At 33.4% G+C, this 20,000-nt stretch overlaps 1 protein-coding gene across 19 annotated transcripts in view; it reads left to right on the top strand.

Annotated features, from left to right (window-relative positions):
• LOC106876426 (uncharacterized) overlaps positions 1-20,000 on the top strand; it is a 1,215,830-nt gene that overhangs the window by 472,072 nt on the left and 723,758 nt on the right. The window lies entirely within an intron of this gene.

Genomic DNA, 20,000 nt, shown 5'->3' with positions numbered 1-20,000 from the left:
TATTATTATTATTATTATTATTATTATTATTATTATTGTTGGTGTTGTTGTTGTTGTTGTTGTTGTTGTTGTTATTATTATTATTGAATAATCAAATAAATAACACTTAATTGATTTTATTGGACGTCAAGGGTCTTAGGCGTTCGAGACAGAATATGAAGGAGAAAATAATAACATGCAATATATGCCATTGATGATGATGATGATGATGATGATGGCGGTAGTGGTGAGGATGATAGTGATGATGATGATGATGATGATGATGATGATGATGATGATGGGTGGTGGTGGTATGGTGGTGGTGATGATGGTGATGAAAAAGATGGTGGTGCTGGTGGTGCTGGTAGTGGTGGTGATGATGATGATGATGATGATTATAATCATCATCATAATCATCATCATCATCATGTGGAGGAGGAGGAGGAGGAGGAGGAGGAGGAGGAGGAGGAGGAGTGGTATGTCGATGACGACGACAACGAGCACGGCGACGATGTGAAAGACATGATAATTATATTAGCGGTAGTCGTGTTTCAATCGTCGATGGAGTGTGTCTTTGCTATTGTATATGATGACAATGACAACGATTATAGTTTTACATCTAATGATGGTAATGAACACTTTGATGATGGTTCTAAAGGGATTTATTGATGTGACAGTCTCTGTAATTATGTAAGATGTTAATGCCAATGTTTGTCTTGTTGTTGTTGTTGTTAGTATGTCTAAATGACGATGCGATTCTCCTTGTAGTAGTTGTGATGAGTGTGATTGTGGTGATAATGTGCTTAAATCATACCAGCACTCAGCTAGATGTTAGAGCTAGAATTAACACTGATATGTCTTGCAGTCGTGATGATCGCGATTGTTATTGAGATTTTATTACACAGCTTAATGTGTCGCTGCTGCTGCTGCAGTCGTTGGTTTCAACGGTGGAGTTTCAGTTGAGCCAGCTACAAATGGCCACCATAAATTTTAGATCATTGTTGCTGCAGTTGCTCCTGCTGATTATATGTACCTGCGTCTAAATTACGGTTCACTTAACCTTCAGTCAAAGATTTCATTACGTAATATAGCAGTGCCTTTTCTTAAGACGATGGGTGTGATTTCTCGGTAATCTCTTTGCTGTTTCTGGCGGATCAATTGTTAGTTTGATTGATTTAAAATTCATGGTAATAATATTGGTTTCAAATTTTGGCACAAGATCAGCATTCTTGAGGAATGAGTAAGTCGATTTCATGAAAATTAGTGTTCAAATGGAATTCGTTTTATCGAGTCCGAAAGTATGAAAGTCAAAGTCGACTTCGGCGGAATTTGAATTTGAACGCAAATACGATCGAAATGCTTCTAAACGCTTTATCCGGCGTGCTAACCATTCTGCCATCTTGTCATCTTTGATGATGATAATATTGCAAGATATTATGATGTATTACAAGTTGCTATGGCGTGTTGTTAGGTATTAAAGTATATCACATTATATTATAGTAGATTATATACTGGTACATTACAAGATATGATATATTTCTAGCTACTGAGGTTTATTACAAGGTATCAGGATTTCTTGCGAGGTATTATGTAAGATATGATATAATACGAGATATAATTGTGTATTAGAAATATTGCGATTTAAGATATGATAGTATATCACTAGGTTTTACAGTGTATTACAAGATATTACCGTGTATCACAATATGTTATGGTATATTACAAGACACAGGGGCATATTGGAAATATTATGCTGTATTATGAAAGGGCGTGACCTAGTGGTTTCCATTGTCAGACTGACAGGGCGTTGCGTTCTTGTGAAAAGCTGTCCTTTCAGTTGAGTGTGTAATCTTGCGACAAAATAACGTTTCTTTCCGGGTGAACGGATGCCACTCTGCCTACCCAGTTGGGTGCCATCATTCAAAATTTACAACAATGTAAACAAGCGCATTGTGGTCAATGGTGTATAACAAAACACGGTGTTTGGTCGATGCAGTGATTATATTGCAATACAAGATATTGCTTGTTACAAAGCTATCGTGGTGCTCGAATTACAGTACTGCAAACCATCAAGTTACGTAAAAGCTACAAACCTAATTTTGAATTCTAACGCAGATGCTATCATTGAAACTTTCCTAGTCTACACTCAAACGAGTGGCTACGCTGTAATTAATAGACGACGCGGGTTCAAGGACAATTGAATCCCCAGAGACGAAGTTGAAATTTAGATAAGAAAAAAAATGTCGATTCACCCTCGTTCTGTGTGTCGCTAACATTGATCCGAAGCAACAGTTTTGCTGTATTACATTATATATGTATTACATACAATAATTGGGAATTAATCTCCTTCTCCCCCTTCTCTCTCTCTCTCTCTCTCTCTCTCTCTCTCTCTCTCTCTCTCTCTCTCTCTCATATAATATTAGCTTGATATTTATTGGATATTCTCTGCGGCCATTTTTTTCTTTTAGTTTTTCTGTATGTATACAAGCATTCTGTATTTAGGTTTGTGAATATGGATATAATTCTTTGCTTTGTTCTTTCTTTCAGTGTATTTTAATAGTTATTGTTTATTGTGCAAAGCTGCATAAATTATGCTGGAAAAATAAATGAATTAAAATGGGTATTCCATCCATGTAATTTTGTCAAGATATTATCGGCAATAAATTGTTGTCAGAAAATTTACATATTTTGCTGCAATATTTCAGCTACATTCTTCATATTTTTACGGCCTTAATATTCACGTTTTATGAATAATCTGTGAATATGTACGTGTAGGTGTGCGAGTGGGTGTGTTGTGACATTTGTGTGCGTATGAGTATGTTTGTGCATGTGTGTGTGTGTGGGTGTGTGTGTGTGTGTGTGTGTGTCTGAGTGTGTGTGTGTATGTGTGTATATAATTTCCAATATTTTGAAACCTTTCATATGTGTTTTAGAATTTAGTGTGTGATTTACACATACATATACATCGACAAATTCATAGAGGCATACACACACCATGCATGTATGTATGTATATATTTATAGATATATATGTGTGTGTGTGTGTGTGTGTATATATATACAGTGTTATGTGTGCGCGTGTGTGTGTATGCGTATATGTACATGTGTGTGCATGTATATGCATACATATATGTGAATGTGCTTGTGTATGTACTCGTGTGTGTGTGTGTATGTAAATTCCTGTCACTTGGGTGTGCATATATTTATGCGTTTGTTTATGTCCACGTATGCATATTTGAAGATGTATGTATATAATATTATGTTGTGTCTCGTGCATATTTGAATTACGAGTTGATTGTCTGCTGTTAATATTTCCTTTGATTACTAACGCATCACTTATTCATCAACAACCAATCGGCACAAGCTATTGAAATCAATCAATGCTCTGTCTACTCAACTGTTATCTCTATGCTAAATACTACATTCAACGTCTAACAAAACACCGGGTTTCTATAGTTTTACATGAAAACATGGCGGCCATTTATTGCTCTGGTAATGTTTTTTCATTTAGCCTTGTTTTCAATAGAATTTGGACCATTTATCTTTTAAATAGGTTACGTCCCCCAACAGAATTTCTGTCCAGAGCAGGGCCAATTAGATGAAAGATAATACATGATCAAAGAAATCTCTCGTAGACTTGTATTTTGTAAGTTACGATTCCTAAGGGTACCAAATAGCAACGGAAAAAAATGGCGGCCGAACAATGTATCAATTCTTTTTGAACTAAAGTTTAATGGTAAATATATAAAACATGTGCTCGTGTGGATAAATATCTATTGTCCAGAGACATTTCATCCATTATGGATGAATGAACGGAGAGAGAAGCGTATAATATGTATATATATATATATATATATATATATATATATATATATATATATATATCTGTGTGTGTGTTTGTGTGAGTGTGGATGTGTTTACGTGTGTGTGAGCACGATTTTGTGTTTGTGTGTGTGCGCGCGCGAGATTTTGTGTGTGTGTGTGTGTGCGTAGATACGTATGTGTGTATGTATACAGCCGGGCACTATAAACAGGAGAATAGATGGATGGACAGTTGGGTGGGTGGTATAATATTATGGAGAATGATGTATACATTCTATAGATGTTTGATCGTTATCAGCAGCCGATGTTCTGTTGCTTGTATATCGGCTATGTCTGTATTTGTATTATAATGAATAATTACTGGCGTTGGATTGATTGGTTGAAAATACCAAAATGTTTTCTAGTATTCAACATTATTACTTGTTGTAAATATGACTGTCTGACTGACTGTTCGGAGCCGATCATCATATTACTGGAAGGAAGTAGAATTCGATAGTGAACAGTAAGCGTTGTATCTACAAATTGTTATTGACTTTAATCAGGGTGTGTGCATTTATTTATTCACTTCTTGTCCGAGATTTGAGGTTTGTGGTGACAGGATTATTTGAAATACGATAGTGGGTCTTTTCGTTGTATTTATGGTCCATGTGAAATAGAGGTTTTGAATTATTCACTGCATGTTAAAGGAACATTCGTCAAACCGACACGAAACCAACTGTTTACAGTTGTCAATGGACTTTATGTCTTCATTTTGTACAATATTTCTTATGGTGTACCTATATTTAATCTGCTAGCCCACCAGGTTATTTAAACTGTCAAGCCAGAACGTTGTAGGCGGTATACCGTAAAAATTATTTGATTATAATTTTGAAAATACTTTTCTTCAAACAAAAATCTGTCTGCTTTGTAGCTTCAAAATATATCTGGAGTCGGTCTCTCCAGTTGTATTTTATTCAATATTACTGATTTGTTTCTTTTTCTATTTCCATATAGTGTAAATGATAAATAGCAGCCAAGTTGGAAAGAACAACATTGGGTGAATTTGTTCATAGATTGCTGTATCTGTAAATTATTCGTAAAATTCATACCACTCTCTTCCTCGTCTCCCCTTATCTCTGTATATCTCAATCTCCTCGCAATTTAGGACTTGGAATATTTGCGAGATGCGCCTTATTGCATCCAAAACGAAGTTGTATATAAAATTTCGTGTGTTCCCTTGAAATGAAAACATTATATCCAACCAGCCATCTTGAAAAGTAATTGAAATATTACGACACAAACGTAAATGGTTTTGAGTCTCACTCAAAAAATGAGTAGATGACCTAACGAAGTAGCAACTGAATGAGTGCCCAACCTGGGAGAAATTTCAAGCAAATATCTCTCAAATCATAAACAAATGCTTTTAAAAAGGAAGGTCACATTGAATGGATGTACTCTGCCTGAAAAAGATGGATAGTCGCAGCTAGAGTGTCTTTGACCATATGTCAAGGTTGACTAAAGGTTAAAAAAACAGCAAACAACTAAATGAAATAAGGAACGGATTAATGACTGGATGCATTGACTAATGAGTGAATGACAATATATGTAAGCTAAGATAATGAATGTCGGAGCATGTTACACCTTTTATATTAGAATTAAAGTATATAAAAGATAATACAAACAATGCAAGATAAAGGAAGTATATACACTGTTACAGCACGTACGTAAAGCAGTAAATTGTCATCCCGCGGTATTTTATACATGATATTCACGTATCATGCCTGGAATAAATCTAAAGAAAATATGTATAAGCGTAGAATTAATAGAGATAAACAAAAGAAATATAAAAGCGGGAGATTTATATCAGTCTTTCTGTATATCTTTTGAAATGTGGTTAACTCTTGCACCTTCGTAATTATATAGGTAAAATTTTAAAATGAAATAGGGAGGAAAATAGCAGATAGAGAAATAGATAGTTAGATTTACAGGTAGTAATGGGAAAAAATAGTAAGAAGTAAGAACGAAAAGTGTCATATCATTTACTCATGAAGCAACAGTGGTGCCGGGGTAGAAAATGGCGGCTATGATTTAGCTAATAGATATTTCGACAACTAAATTGATGGATGGATAATGTCAACAATAGTTATCGATCATTTTATTTCGACATCTACTGCTACAGCAGTGGATAATAGGACGCACAAACATGAGAGTATACGCTACGAGTTGAGCATATTATTATTACTATTATAAGTTGTTGTTGATAGTGGCGATGGAGTTATGATGCCAACAGCCTTCATATATATATATATGTGTGTGTGTGTGTGTGTGCATGAGAGTGTGCATGTGTGTGCACACGAACATGTGTATATGTGTATGCGTGTGCGTAATCAAATATATATTTTCAGTATAAGGAAAAAGCTGAATAGTTTTTCTTTGTTTCGTTTGTGCTTTACATTCAGATCTAATTTGGGTATTTTATTTCTGTTTGTGTTGTTCAAATTTAGTTGTCACATATTGATATAAACTTTTCATATATATACATATAAATATATATACATATGTATATATATATATATATATATATATATATATATATATATATATATATATATATATATATGTGTGTGTGTGTGTGTGTGTGTGTGTGTGTATGTATGCATGTATGTATTTACGTTCATACATACACAAATTCAAAAGCATCGTATTATTTTCCAATAATCCTACGTTAAAGCACAATGTTTTCTTTAACAAAGAAAATCTATTATTCATACATTACACACAAGCGCGCATACGCGCACAAACACGTATATATATATATATATATATATAATCGAGAAAATTATCCATTGTACTTGGCTACCCTGATATTTTGTCAGCCAGTTATTGTGGTAACATATTATTTTGTAACATGTAATGGAATGTAAAAATAATACATTACTAATATTATATCTATTTTATAGAAACTAAAATTTTAACAAAGAAACAGTTAAATAGTTTATTCCTGAGATGCATATGAGTACCTCCATGTTGAACATGTAAAAGCGAAATTATCTGAAAAAAAATATGTATCATAAATTCGTATGTTATAAGTTCATATACATTGGAAGTCAGTGGTGTCATTCGTTTCTATACATTGTTCCTTCTTACTCAGTTCACCTAGGTATGGAAAAGAAATTTATATCAAAATTTTGATTATGGAAATGAATCAAATCTACTGGATTGTATTCTACAGGCCACATATCTAGTCTCTATAATGACATCTGTATAATCTTTCACATCACGATAACTTTCATACCTAGTATCTAGATATCACCTGCCTCATACCTTTTACTTCTGTAAATAAAATACCTTGATAACTTTCTGTAATTTGAACATAACAACATAACCTCATACTTAAAAAAAAAATCCAGTCAGTACACACGTACATATTTAAAATTACATATTACATAATACAATGTACATGTTATTCAAAAACGTAACTTGAAAATACAGAAAACAAAATCGGAGAGATCTTTATAAAATATTTAGCCTCATCATCCTTCGTGCGTTTCATTAACAATGAATGCGCATCGGTAATCTAATTTAAATTGTATAAACCAACAACATTGTCACATCTTCAGAAATATGTCAAATCTCTTGTGATTACATTAGATTAGTGACAGTATTGCCAATCGTTGGTATTGCAACAAATACACTCTTAGGTGCATGCCTCTATCTGAAATGCCTTGGCACCGAGCGATAGGTTTTTGACTTGCACAGGTTCCTCCACTCTGGCCGATGATTCCTTAGGAAGCCTTATGCGGAGTCACTCGCTTATAAGTGAAGTGTTGACATCATACCTTCACTTGGTTTAGCCCTCCAACTGAAATGGATTGCTAGCGTGTGGTGCTAGGAGCCATCATGTGCGAAATTAAGAGTTGAATGTGGAGCACTGAGGCCTGTTCACCTGTTCACGCCTGACAACGTGCAGCTGCAAGACATCTAAGGTACGGCCTCTATTCAGAGTCTCCTACACTCTATGAATAGGATAAATTACATAATGTATTTCTCTATATCATTAAAACAAATTAGATAATACAGCTCTCTCTCTCTCTCTCTCTCTATATATATATATATATATCAGGCGCGTGGCCTGAAGGTCAAATAAGAATGCCTTTTTAGAGACAATCATTATATTAACATCTTAGAAAGAACGAACACACATACACACATACACACATACAAACACACGCACAGGCATACATTTATTTACACGTGCCTACACGGATATGTGCATGTACACCAGTACGGATAGACAAGTCAGGATCTCAAACAAAGATGAGTACACAAAATAATAACCATGACACTGCTATAAAAAACACAATCATATTCAGATACACACACTAGAAAACACATACAGACACACACAGTATTTTACATATTACAATGATTTGTATTCCTATATAGTGTGCTATATTTTCTTTCTCTATTCGTGTTACGTAGAGTCTTCAGGTGTGGTTTATGTACCGATGTAAATCAAAACAAAGACAACAATACAGATACAAATGTGTGCGTATATATGAATACATGCACACACACACACACACACACACACACACACACACACACACACACACACACACACACACACACAAACACACACACACACACACAAATATACATACATGCAGACACACATACATATTAAATGCCTTCGACATTTTTATATTCAAACGGTTCTGAATCCGGCATTCAGGTTAGTACTTATAATGTTGTCTACACTGCATTTCATCGTTAAAAATACATTTATTTCATATATGTATATATGTACATATAAACATATACAAATATATATAATGAATATATAAATATATATGTATATAAATATACATATATATATATATATATATATATATATATATATATATATATATATATATATATATATATATATATATATATATATATATATATATATATATATATATATATATATATATATACATATATATATATATATATATATATATATATACATATATATATATATATATATATACATATATATATATATATATATATATATATATATATATATATATATATATATGTATGTATATATATATATATATATATATATATATATATATATATATATATATATATATAAAAGGTGTAGAGTGATATATGTGTGTGTGGATGTTTGTGTATGTGTGTATGGATAGACAGATAGTAGATAGATACAGACATATGTTTATATATATATATACATATATATATATATATACACACATACACACATACATATATATATATATATATATATATATATATATATATATATATATATATATATATAAACAGGTCCATAATAAAACCTGCTATCTTAATAGTTACCAAAAATGGAGTTATATATATAAATATATATATGTACGTATGTATGTATGTATGTATGTATGTATGTATATGAGAAGAGAGACAGGTAAAAAGAAGGTAAGAGATATCGTGTTATGATAATTTCGAGTCGTTATTTGTGACGCCATTTTCAACTCAATAGTAATTTTTCGAATTCCGATAGATTTACAGAAGCGAGATAGGCAAATTTTAGTTATCCCCCTTACCAGCTCAAGTTAGCTATTATAACACAGTGGTATCTGAAAAATTATTAAGTTACAGTTGGCGGTCAGGTAATATATCTATCATCTTATAGAAACGGCAAAATCGATCGTTTGTATTTTTGCCGTAGATATTCTACCTTCTTTGTAGATGAAAGGCTGCTAGAAATTTCATTTGGTTTGATGTTGTGAGGATTTTACACAAACCGATTTTGTCACGTTATCAGCTGGCTGATAAAAGAAGAAAGTTATCGATAATTTAAGACAGTGAGGTGAGCACTGTGTGTAGCAAGTTCTAGAAAGCTATATCAATCTCCCGTTTTTGCCATCTCACTTCAGCTGCGTAGCTATTACCCATGTGAAACGCATGTGTGTCATATGATTTAAAATTCTCAAGGCAGAAAGCCTATACAAGAATTCGATAATTCACGTCACAAGCGATATGATAAGTGATAAAAATTACAACTTAAAAAGCGTTTTTTTTTTCTGTCAGTATATGTGGCTGCGTGAGCGCGCGCAAGGAGAACAGTTTTATTAGTTTGCTATAGGCATTCGCTAAAAGTAAAATTATAACAAGATAAGATATCGAGATAAGTTTAAATTTGAAGTGTTGAATTTGGAATGAGATTGATATAACACTTGACTGGTCGGTGATTTTATGTGATACATTCGAGAATTGAAAAAGTCTTTGGTATACGATTAGAATCAACACAGCGAATGAATATACGATATATATACATGTATATGGGTGTTTGTGCATGTATGTGTGCATGTGAGTTTGTGTATGTATATGTACGTGTATATATATATATATATATATATATATATATATATATATATATATATATATATATATATACAAATACATATGTCAGTTACCTAAGCGCTCATATATATATATATATATATATATATATATATATATCAACCTACATCAACTCTTATGCAAGTGACTTTCCAATTTGGGGGTCGCATATTTGAAGACATGAGGTTACGTCAGATATAAAGTAACGAGAGTAATAAGAGAGAGAAAGGGGATAGGATAGAGAAAGAGAGAGAAAGAAATTAGTAATTGTGAGAAATTTAAGTGTAGTTGAGTATATTCACGCAGCATGCATTTGGATATATAAACATATACCAACAAACATACATATGTTTTGCGGGGGTGGGGAGTATGCTTGTGTGCATACATATGCATATTCATATGTACATATGTATATGTGAGGGTTGTATAAATATGCATGTGTGTGTGTGTGTGTGTACCTCTTTTAACTTTTACATATTTCATTCATTATACCGCGATCATGCTAGGGCATTGCATTGATACTTATTTTGTATAAATGTAAACAAACCAACGCCGCATGAAGAAGCGGGGAAACAAGCACAAAAGCGCATAGATATATACATATTTGTATACGACAGGCTTCATCCAGTTTCCATCTACCAAATTCATTCACAAGGCTTTGGTCAACTTGATGCCATAATAGAAGACACTTTCCCGATTTGCCACGCATATATTTATGATTATAAATGGCTTTACCGATAAGGTTTTTTCATACTGAGCTACCCGGCAAAATTGTTAATTATTAATTTTATTACTAATTGACGATTCCCTGCCCTGTATATATATATATATATATATATATATATATATATATATATATGATTTACTAATTGTAGATTTTCTTCTTTCTTTTTTTTTTTTGTGGTTGATGATTAGATTGACTGAAATACACATAACTGATATCCTATTTCATTTACTCTGGATAACAGAAAAGCAAAGCAAAGTTAATCTCGGTGGAGTATGAACTCTGAGCGTCATAATAACTGAAAGCGATATCTCAAGGCAGTCGAAGGCGGTGAGCTGGTAGAATCGTTAGCACACCGGGAGAAATGCTTAGGGGTTTTTCCTCCGTCCTAACGTTCTGAGTTTAAATTCCACCAAGTCCGACTTTGCCTTTCATCCTTTCGGTGTCGATAAATTAAGTACCAGTTACGTACTGGAGTTGCTCTAATCAACTGGCCCCCTATCCAAAAATTCCGGGCCTAGAGTAGAAAAGATGGCGGCGAGCTAGTAGAATCGTTAGTATGGTGACCAAAATACCAAGCTGCATTTCGTTTGTCTTTAAATGCTGAGTTCAAACTCTGCCATGGTCAACTTTTACTTTCATCTTTTCGAAGTTGATAATATAAATACCAGTTGAACACTGGGGTGTATGATATTGGCTTAACACTTCCCCCGAAATTGCTAGCCTTGTGCCAATATTTGAAACCAGTATCTTAAGGGTTTTTTTTGTCTTCTGACATCTTGACATCATCTCACTGACTATCGATCTTTCCATCTCTCACCCACTCTCTCTCTCTCTCTCTCTCTCTCTCTCTCTCTCTCTCTCTCTCTCTCTCTCTCTCTCTCTACTTGTGTGTGAGCGTCTGCTCATAAATACACACATATATATCTATGTATGTGTGCGTATATATAAAAGATAATAAGAGTGAAAAACTACAGAAGGCTTGTGTTACATGGTTAAAGTATATAAACATTGTACAATGTTTATATACCAAAAAGATTTTATAACATTTTTATAACATTTTTCTAACATTTTTCTGACATAATTTAAATATATACTTTAACCATGTAACACAAGCCTTCTGTAGTTTTTTCACTCTTATTATCTTTTATACATCCAACCACGTGCTTTCACATACAAACTTTCTCACCTATATATATATATATATATATATATATATATATATATATATATGAATGTGTGTGTGCATACATAAATACATCCATATTTATGCATTTGCTCATGTACGTACGTACGTATGTACACAAACATAAATAGAGAGAGGGAAAAGAGGAGGAAAAAGAAATATGTTAAATTTTATGGTATGCTTTTGCTTATACTTTTTTTTTTTTTTTTTTGGTTTTTGATTTTGTTTCTGGTTTGTGTTATTATTGAATTGTTGATATTTTTGCTTTTCTTGCTACGCAAATATAAAAGTGCTCCCTACAGTAAGTGTTTGAAGTGGTAGAGATTCTGCTACAACCTTAGCAGGTCGAGCGAAATTTATTAAAGTGTTCCGAAAGAAATAACTGCAAACGTGTTTTCAAAGAATTTAAAAAAGAAAAAACAAAACTCTCTTTCTGAAGATTTTCTGCAATGTTTCAAGCCACTGATGCTTTCAGTCAGGGAGGAAAAATAATCTTGGTGCGCGGATCCACATCCAAGCACTTCATGAACAGATTTGTATAAGATATATATATATATATATATATATATATATATATATATATATATATATATATATATATATATATATATATATATATATATATATATACATATGTATTTATGTATGTACGTTACGCACTTACAGATAGATAGATAGATAGATAGATAGATAGATATCTGCACAGTCATGTTTGTGTTTGTATGCAGGTATGGTTGTTTCATGACAAAGTTCGCAACCATGCGTTCCTGGGTTCAATCCTTTATTGCTGCCTCTTGCTTAACTTCGTTAACCGTAGCCTCTTATCGACCTTTGTGAAAACAATAAATGTATAGAAGTTATACGGTTGAATAGATTAAGGGAGATAACTAAAATATATCTACTGACTCGTCCCGCTGTTAGTGGTGGTGGTGGTGGTGGTGGTGGTAGTAGTAGTAGTAGTAGTAGTAGTAGTAGTAGTAGTAGTAGTAGTAGCAGCTTTAGTAGTAGTAGTAGTAGTAGTAGTAGTAGTAGTAGTAGTAGTAGTAGTAGTAGTAGTTCTTAAGCTTCTAATTTCAAGGTTTAAATATCGGCAAACCCTCTGGTGTAGCGCCCTATCGCACAACGCACGGTTCGTTTTCTGTGGGATATTTCGACCTTTACTTGCTGTCAAAGTAGTGTAGCATTTCCAGACTTTCAAATCTCACTCTCTAGGAGATCTTGAAAATAAAAAACATATGCATTTCCAAAAGGCATGGTTCTAAACCAATCTTAGAATATTAACCACGATATACGATCAAGATTAAATTTCAAAATATCAATTTCAACATTGTCGTGTTTTTAATGTGAGTTTGAAAGACAAACACTCACACACATACATGCATAAATTCATACATACCCATATCTACACACGCTTACATGCGCACACACACACACGTGCTAACACGCATAAATCTATAACTGCTGTTAAAATATTTCAGCATTTTACACGTCCTATCATGCCTTGAATTCCACACCTGTTTTCCCTGTATTATTCTTATTTCTATTATTAGCCTTGAATTCCACACACTATTCTATTCCGAATTTGCAGCCACCCCACCCCCCTCCTTTCCCACCTCCACCCCCGGCCACGGGACGCACTTCAATGAATATCGGAGTGGGATATCAAACCCACTACTGAGTCTGATTTTGATTCAGTGCCGTACCTTTACAAGAAGCACGTGGCTTACTGTTTGCGGTGTTCGGCTAACAATCGTAAAGTTGTGAGTTCGAATTCCGCCGGTGCGTTGTATCCTTTAGCAAGACACTTTATTTCACGTTGTTCCAGTTGACTGAGCAGGTGGCAAAAAGTGTAGTTCCTGTAATGCAGTCGCCTACACGTTAATTTCACGAGCAGATTGTTCAATTGATCTGATCATGAACTAGACCCTGCTCATCGTCGTAAACGACGGAGTGCCAACCAGTTATATATATATAGCATACACTTTAGATCTAAAGGGGATGAAAATGAACGCAAAAGAACTTACCACTTTTTTAACTATTTAGACAGACAAACAGATAGATAGATAGATAGATAGATAGATAGATAGATAGATAGATAGATAGATAGATAGATTCATTCAATGGTTTATAATATACGTATGACATTGTTGAACCAGCTGCAAGTTTATTTGACTTTTCTATTTGTTCATCCAATACATGTCTACTTAGTACAAAAAATTCTTCTTTTATATTGACAGAATTTTTTTACAATAAATTAAAACTGTTCTTAAACGAACAAATTCAATTATAAATAACTTTTGAATCTACTGGTTTCAGATTGCAGTTATATGATTAACTAGTTCTGTTTTATTTCTTGATTTCTGATGTTTGTTTTTTTTCTTTTTTGTTCCTTAACTCTTTGTCAGAGCTGTTACTGATGCCTTCGTCGTTTCCGTCTTCTTTTTAAGTATCAATGTCAATAGCTTTGTTATTCTTTCATTTCTTGTTGTTCTTCTTGAGTCTTCATATTGAAAGTATTAGTTGAGTTACTAGTTGATAAAGGGTTGTCGTAGTAATAATAAAGGAGTGCTGGGGATAGTGTCAGTTGGGCTGCGGCATCTTAGTTCGCCATTTTGTTTTCCATTTTATTTTGTTTTTTGTTTTAGGATATTTTCTTTTTACATTAATCTCCAAAACAATAGAACTTCCAAAATCGATATCGAGTATTTTTTTAAATACAAAAATAAAATTGTGCATGTTATTCAATCTAATTCTAATTACTGAATAACTTTTATTTGGATTTTATCAATTATCTCTTTATTATTATTATTATTATTATTATTATTATTATTATTATTATTATTATTATTATTATTATTATTATTATCATTACAATTGTTGTTGCTGTTGTTGTTCTTGTTCTTGTTGTTTTTCAGTTTGTTGCAAATTATAGTTTTGTATTCGTTTTTATATTAACTTCTTACTGTTATTAGTTTTGTTCTTTTTTATAATTATTATTTGCGGTATTATTACTATTAATAATATTAGAATTTCCATATTAAAAGTTACCCACGTTAGTTAAGTGGAATGAACCGATATGTCGGTACTGATAGCTAACTTTACTGGGTAGAAATAGATTTAAAATACTGGCATGTATTTAAAAAGATTCTCTATAAAGTAAATAGTATTGGGGAAAATGTGTAAGACGCATGTCTACCTGGGAATGTAGAACATATATATTTTATGTTATATATTTGTTCTTGTCTTATTTGCGTGTTTATCGTTTGTTTCTTGGGTAATTGAATTCGAGACAAATTGAAAAAAAGATATCTAAATATCTAAAACAACATGTAATTAAGATTTATTTCAATTGCTCAAAAATATATTTAAACATTTTTTTTATTTTCTTGTTTTTCTTTCTATTTTCAACAAAATTTCGTTAAAATTAATTCTTTAGGAAGAATATAACTTCAGTTTGAAAAAAGAATTGAATTGAAGGATTACCTTTTGGCGTACATGACTTCAGTTTAAGTTTCGAATTATAACTGTGAGTCAGGTGCGTCTTTTGCTCTTAGAAAGCAACCAACTTCACAACATTTCCTTTTCTAACAAGGAATTATCTAGAAAATTCATTTTTAACAACTTATAAAACCCACATCTTTCTACCCTCTAAAGATTCTGTAATGAGATGCCAGAATTTTCACACGTTTAGGGATGTATATAAGCGGAAATAATTACAATTGAGAAATAAAACTCATTCGTCGTAAATTTACTTCTCAGAGAGATCATGGTATATTCCATCTCTCCTGTCGAAATGTGAATATGTATGCTTTTAGAACTACATCTATAGATGGCTTCTTAACTTGATTTTATTTTATATCATGGATGTTAATCGACTCTGTTTCGAATGGCTTCTAGAATGGATAATTGTTGAAGGTAAATATCGTCGAGTCAATAACGTACGTGTCATATAATATCACAGTTAAAATTATTTGAAGAGAACTCTCAACGAAAACAACTTTCTACTTCTGGAAAGCAAATATAATTTTCTGGATCTAATTTGCAGAACTGTAAACTTAACGAATTAAAAAATCTGTAAAGTGTTTACGAAATACGTAATTGCTAAGGTATAAAGTTATTTATGGTTCTGTAGTTAAGAAGCTCACTTCGCAACCATGGGGTTTCTAGTTCGATCTTGCACCGAAGTACTTGGTTTTGGTGGTGGCGGTGGAGGCGGTTATAGTGGTGGTGTTGGTGCGGGTGCTGGTGCTGGTGCTCGTGCTGTTACTGGTGGGAGTGTTGAGAGATGCTAGAGTTTCTGTAGATGTTATCTGGAAGGCTGGTTCTTCATCAACTTTGATATTTATTGTAGATTTCCGAAACTCTATGAATCTTTAGTTAAATATTGAAGTCAAGCACTTGATTTTGCAGTCCGTTATATATATATTTCTCTCTTGGATGTACGAAAATGTTATCCCTCTTAATTTCTGACCTTTTGCGCACATTTAATTGAGTCTGGATAGTACTAGGGTTACAAGGCATAGCGTAAGAAAGAAAGTTTCAAAGGGGAAAAAGTTAATAAAATCAAAACAAGAAAAGGTGGATTAGCTATGTGGGCAGCGTCCGAAGATTGCGCTGAGACAACATAAATGTTAGAAAGTACTGTCTGGCATACCCTCATCGCATGAAACTAATAATAGCACATAAACACATATTTTCTGTTTATTAGATAATATATATATATATATATATATATATATATATGTGTGTGTGTGTGTGTGTGTGTACGTATGTATTATGGTTGCCACGACAGAAGGCAGCTGAACCCCAGCCAAAGTCAGTAGCTGCTGCCCCTTTGCATTCATCTTTGGTGCTTGGTAATTCAACATGGTATATGGATGCTATTAATGCTGTTTATTTCATGTGTACTAAGTATTTTCAGTTTGTCTGGACTGAATGAATGGTAAGATTAATAGAAATCGTTTATTGTTTTCGAGGAATCATTTTTGCTTTGGGTGATTGAAAATGTAGCAGAAGTAATTGTGAGAAAAAAATGCCATACGCATTTCGATACAGCTTTTCATACGATGCTTGGTTTTGTTCTTTTCTTTTTATTTTCCTTTATGCTGGTGATGTATGCGTGTAATTTGCATATAGCCCATGATGGAACAAAGTACGATATAATTCTTGTTCTTTCTTAGCTTGTTATGATTAAATGTGAAAGCCTAGAGGCTCAGCCAGAACTGCTACGAACCATGATGAATCGAAAAACATATTTATCGACTGCTTTTGTTTTTGTTTAATGCTTTTTTCGTTTGTTTGTGCTAACTACATTCTGTGCTTCTGGGAAATCTAAGTATTTGTGCATCGGTCTGCTTTTTCTCTCTACAAATGCTATCAAAACTGAAAGAATGATATATGTAAAATATGTCTGTCTTTAGTATGTGTGTGTTCTATTTATGATACTCAGTATGATGGTTTACTTTAAATCAGGTTCTCTGGTGTTACTCGTATGAAGTGTGATGGTGTACTTCCTAGGAGCGGCATTAAGTTTGCTGTTTCGGAAATGGTTAGTGCAAGGTTGTATCTACCTTTGTGGATTAGTGCGAAACGATTGTTATGATATCTAGATGTGTGAATTTGAGAAGCAGCAGCTGAATACAATTCTTAAACAAATAAAGGAAAGACTTTGTAATACATTTAGGAATATACAGATTTTAGTACTGCTCTTACATAGATTCGATGATCTGGAAGGCAGTTTCTTAGTACGTGTTGTGTATTGCTTCTAATTGAAACGTTTAGCATTTTTTCATGTGGATGGCAAGGATAGAGTCGAAACATTTACTGGTTCTTTTAGTAGTCTGAATAATGTAAATGAGTTTGTATGCTCTGTCGTCGAAGCCAAAGTGCATTTTCTGTTTCATGTTTGGCAATAATCTGCTATTTGGTATCGTTGTCTAACTGCATGTTACTTTTAATCGAAAGGAGAAGCGTGGCCTGTTACCGGTTCGATGATCAATATGCGGACTATTGCCATAGTAACGAAGCTAAGATACGCAGAGTGAAGCTGCTTGTCACAGATTGACCTTGAACTCCGTTGTGCATGAGCACTAAGTTTTAACGTCCATGATTACTTCCGCTGTTTACAGCGGGGCTTTGAAGGAACGTATGTAGCGTGAGATTGTCGCAGCGCCATGAGAGAGAAAGTTGAGCACAGAGGCTGCATCAAGTTTTGCCAAAAGCTTGACGATACCGGCTCAGAGGCCTACGTAAAGTTTACGAAATGTTTTCATCTTTCTCGACGCAATCAAGGAGATCTTGTACAAATGAAACTCGATTGTCTTTCTGGTCAGCTTAAAGCAGTTTTGGCACAAATGTGGCAGACACGCATCTCATACCCAACCAACTCTTCAGTCATAATGGATAATGGACTGTACTGAACCGTAACTAATCTGCGTGTCCTCTGATAACTCACGGATGGTGATTCGACGATTTCCCCTCAGCTGCACACATATCTGTGATGTTTTTCTCAGTTCTTCTGGTTGCGGGTCTCCCTGAACGTTCGTCCCAGAACGGCTATCTTGGAAACGTCTCAACCACTCGTACACTTCTTTTCATACACGTTCTGCAACTTTTCCTAGGCCTCTGAGGAGGTATCGCCATGACAACTGTGTCATGGTCAATGCGACGATCACACGCTGTACACCTTCCTTCCAAGCACTGCTGTAAACAGTGAAGTAAGCTAGAACGTTAAAACTTAGTGCACATGCACAACAGAGATGAAGGTCAATCTTTGCCAAGTGGCTTTATTCTGCGTAATGTAGCTTCGTTACTATGGCAACGGTCCGGATACTTATTGATCAGATCTCGTATATACGGTCAAACGAGACGTGATTGGGGAAATTTCAGCTGCTATTACTAAGGCTATGGACTTCCTTTCCTGCCCAACTTTTCCTACTGCGGAATATATTTCCACAAGAATATATCTGCAGATTTTAGCTATAATTATATCTTGTAGCTACTTTAAATACAATTTTTTTTCATACAATATCTATGGAAGTAGAACGAGACGGATCAGTATAACTGCCCAAGAAAATATTGTGTATAAAAAATATTTGTTTCTGCTGTTTTTAGGTTTAGCTACATCCATAGATATATTCTGTAGACGAGTAACGCATAGAAACATATTACTGCTAACGTACAAGTAATATATACCTGTGCAAATATATATATATATATATATATATACATAAATGTATATATGTATTAGTTATAATTCACTTCCAAAATATTCCAGCGTTTAAAACACAATTTATATGTGTTTGAAACTTAGCTCAAAAGGAAGAAGGAACTATAACTAAATTCGCAATACTGATTCAGATAGAAACATAGAAACATTTACCTTTGAAGAAATGGATTAAGTTAATGCAGAATTTCCATCAATATATAAATCAGATCAAACGAAAACCTGACAAAGCTTTCTTTAAATAACATTTCTAAATAGCCGGAAATTAGATAGATTCCCTGAAAACAAAAAGTCGCGTTTCTAAGAATTCGCAGTATATATGAGGATACATTTTCCTGTTACTGAAATATGAAAAGTGTCGATTATTAAAAATAATTTTCCCAGATAAATATGTTATGCATGTGGATGAAAAGGAAATCACTTACTGCTAGTGTAAAGAATATTGAGCGCATAGTATCAAACAAAAATACAGAAATGTTAAATCGCTGTTCAATTAGAGACAGGAGATGTTAAGAGCACAATATTACTGGTTATAACTATATGGACTAATGACACTAGTCTATTTAGGGCAAATCGAAGTTGGCATATGTTTCCCAAGACATAAACATCAAAGTAATGCTTATTTGGTGGTAAATATAGGTGCAACGAAGAGAATTCTAGTGGAGACTTTAGGCAATTATAGTGAAT

This window comes from Octopus bimaculoides, chromosome 5 (assembly GCF_046866305.1).
Source record: "Octopus bimaculoides isolate indiv1 chromosome 5, ASM4686630v1, whole genome shotgun sequence".
Lineage (NCBI taxonomy): Eukaryota > Metazoa > Mollusca > Cephalopoda > Octopoda > Octopodidae > Octopus > Octopus bimaculoides.
The sequence above is the reverse complement of the archived record's forward strand: the minus strand, read 5'-3'. Positions and strand labels throughout refer to the sequence as shown.